This window comes from Lissotriton helveticus, assembly GCF_964261635.1.
Source record: "Lissotriton helveticus chromosome 1_1 unlocalized genomic scaffold, aLisHel1.1 SUPER_1_unloc_28, whole genome shotgun sequence".
NCBI lineage: Eukaryota > Metazoa > Chordata > Amphibia > Caudata > Salamandridae > Lissotriton > Lissotriton helveticus.
In genome coordinates, this window is record NW_027611668.1 from 2,311,234 (window position 1) to 2,314,825 (window position 3,592).

The following is a 3,592-nucleotide window of genomic DNA, read 5'->3' on the forward strand; positions in this document are numbered from 1 at the left end:
GTGGCGGAGATGAGGGCTGTCTCGGTGCTGTGGTTTCATCTGAAACCTGATTGGGACGGGTCCAGGATGTTGTTGTCTTCGAGGTGGCGGGTCAGTTGCATGTTGATGATTTTCTCGATGACCTTCCCTGGAACGGGAGCAGGGAGATGGGCCGGAAGTTCTTGAGGTCCTTGGGGTCTGCCTTGGGCTTTTTGAGGCGGGCGTTGATTTTGGCGTGCTTCCAGCTTTGCGGGAATGCCGCTGTTTCGAAGGAGATGTTGATGATCTTCCGTAGTTGGGGTGTGATGGCTGCGTCTGCCTTGTTAAATATGTGGTGTGGGCACGGGTCTGTCGGTGATCCTGAGTGGATGGAGTTCATGACCTTGCTTGTCTCGACGTTGCTGATGTTGGACCAGGAGGTCAGGCGGTTGGTGCTGTTGGTGTTCGGGAGAGGGGTGGAGTCTGGCGTGGTCGGGTCGGTCATGGTGTTGAAGCTTTCGTGGATGTCGGCGATCTTGCGGTGGAAGAAGATGGCCAGCGAGTCGCACAGTTCCTGGGAGGGCGGGATGTCGTTGGTGTTGGCGCTGGGGTTGGAGAGTTCTTTTACAATGCGGAAGAGCGCTTTGCTGTCGTGTGCATTGTTATCCAGGCGGTCTTTGAAGGAGGATCTCTTCTCTGATCTGATGAGGTGGTGGTGTCTGCGGGTGGCGTCCTTGAGGGCTGCGTGGTTGTCCGGTGTGCCTTCGTGGAGACATTTCTTCTCCAGTTTCCGGCGTGCGCGCTTGGAGGCCAGGAGCTCTTCGGTGAACCAGGTGGCTCTCTTGCTGGCGTGGTTGTTGGAGGGTTTCTTCAGTGGGGCGAGGGTGTTGGCACAGTCGTTGATCCACTATCTGAGGTTGCGGGTTGCGGCGTCTGGGTTGGTGGGGTCGGTGGGTGTGTTCTTGGAGAGGGTGGTGATCAGCAGATCTTCGGTGACTTTGCTCCAGCAGCGGCGAGCCAGCTGTTGGATGCGATGGTGCATGGTTGGTTTTTTGAAGCAGAAGTGAATGCAGCGGTGGTCGGTCCAGTGGGATTCGGTTGTGTGGTAGAAGGTGACGTGGGTGCTTGTGGAGAAGATGGCGTCCAGCGTGTGGCCGGCGGTGTGGGTGGGCGCGGTGACGAGTTGTCTGAGGCCGAGGTTGGCGAGGGTGCCGATCAGCGTAGAGGAGTTGGCGTCGTTGTTGTTCTTGTTGTGGAAGTTCAGGTCCCCGAGGAGGATGTAGTCCGTGGAGACGAGTGCGTGGGTGCTGGCGAGGTCGGAGATGGAGTCGCTGAAGCAGGTCTGTAGATGTGAGTTACTCTGAGGGTGGTGTTGGGGTCGGTGTGGATCCGGAAGTGCAGGTGTTCGGCGGAGTTGAGGGAGTCGTCTGCATGGGTGGTGACCTTGAGGGTGGACTTGTGGACGATGGCTATTCCTCCTCCGATGCCGTTGGCGTGGTCCCTGCGAGTGATCTTGTATCCGTCTGGGATGGCTACGGCGATGTCTGGTGCAGAGGAGTTGTTCCACCACGTCTCGGTCAGGAAGGCTACGTCCGGGCCTGTGGTGTCGAGCAGGTCCCAGAGCTCGATGGCGTGTTTGCGTGCGGAGCGGGTGTTGAGGAGTATGCTGCGGAGGAGGTTGGGTCTGGCTCTTGGTGGTTTGATGGTTCTGTCGCAGGTGAATCTGCAGCTGCAGCAGGAGAAGGGTCCGTGGGTGTGTTTTGGGGCGGCTTGGTTGCAGCGTTGGTCTCGGCCGGTGTTGAGAGCATGGAGGGAGTCGGCGTCGTAGCTGAGTCTGGGTCGGGTGCGGTGGGGGTGCGGGGGCCAGGGGTTCTGGCGCTGGGCGCGGTCCAGGTGCGGACGGGCACAGACGGGCTTGCCGTAGGTGCGCCAGCGGCGCCCCCGCTGAGCGCAGCCGCTACGTGGCCACGTAGCGGCTTCGATATGAGGGGATGTGGGAGGGAGGAGCAGCTGGGAGGTGGGAGTAGGGCGGTGAATGGGATTGCAGGTGGGTGGGGCCGCAGGGAGGCAATGGTGGGAAAAATGGGCAGGGGCCGCGGGAGAACTGGGCACCGGAAGGAACAAGTTTAGGCAAGGAAACAAGTACAGGCACAGAGGGAAAAAAACAAGTCTGGGCAAGAGAGCAAGTTCAGGCACAGGGGAATAAAAACAAGTCTGGGCAAGAAAGCAAGTACAGGCACAGGGGAATAAAAACAAGTCTGGGCAAGAAATCAAGTACAGGCACAGGGGAATAAAAACAAGTCTGGGCAAGAAAGCAAGTTAGGCAGAGGGGAAAAATACAAGATTAGGCAAAAACAATGCAGGCAGAGCCGTGCAGCAGCGTGGGGAGCGACCTGCCTGCAAGCAGGATCATAGGTGGCATAGCCAATAGGTCTCGCCTTTGGGACCTTTAAGTTATGTTTAGTTATACAGTACAATATCCTTGGTGCAACAACATCAACTGTTGCATGGTTATACACTCATAAGGTCCCAAAGGCGAGACCTATTAGCTATGCCAATGCTTGTTAGCTTTGCTGTTAATGGCAAAGCAAACGTGCAGCTGCAGCATTACAAATGCATTGAAACAACAGCGTGTGGAGATAAAGCAAACACTGTCGACACTGTTCATCACTGTTGATTTTTACAAATTGTAACTCAGGATAGTTATCGTTGTGTTCCCATATGTATTCTTTGTAGGCGCTTGTTGGTTGGAATAAATACCAGTTATTATAATTATACTAGTATGTTTTGCTGCGCTTTTACCAAAGCAGTATCGTCAATGGGCATTAAAATACATCTACCATAATAAACACCCTATCAATTACACCAATCTCTAAAATAGATGTTTAAGTTCTATACCACTTGCATACCGCTAGATAAAAAATGCAGTTACCCACAAACCCCACTTTTTGTCTTGAGACAAGCATTTCTGGATATATAAACACATTCCCTTAAATGTTGTTCGTGACGTTCAACACACAGCGCCCAGAGATCCCCTTGTCAAACACGCAGAGCTTGGTGCACGCCGTGTGTTAACCACGCAGTAAACCCATATTTTAAACAAGCCACGCTCAGTGCACCCGTGTGTTAACCATGCACCGTTCAGTGTGTTAAACTCTTGCTTTCAGTGCACCTCATGAGTTCAAGACACAGCGCCCAGAGCTTCCCGTGTCAAAAACGCAGCGCTTGGTGCACGCCTTGTGTTAAATACGCTGCGTTCTGTGGACCCCCTGTGTCTAACAGGCAGTGCTCAGTGCACCCCATTTGTCACTCACGCTGCACTAGCTGCACCCAGTGTTTGCGCTCAGTGCACCTTGTGGTTAAACACGCAGCGCTCAGACCACCAGTGCATCAAGGCGCTGCCCTCAGTGCTCCCTGTGGGTTAACACGCAGTTCAGTAAAACTAAGTGATTGGACATGGAAAAAAACATCAGTCCGGGTTTTGCCTCTGACAAACAAGGCAAACTGAGAAGGGGTAATGGATATTGCTAGGAGTTACCAATGCTGTGTACATCATTATGGGGCGAGCAGTGGACAAATATAAAACTTCTCACTGTGTAAAATGCTGCTCTCAGGCTAACTTTTTCCCCCTTAC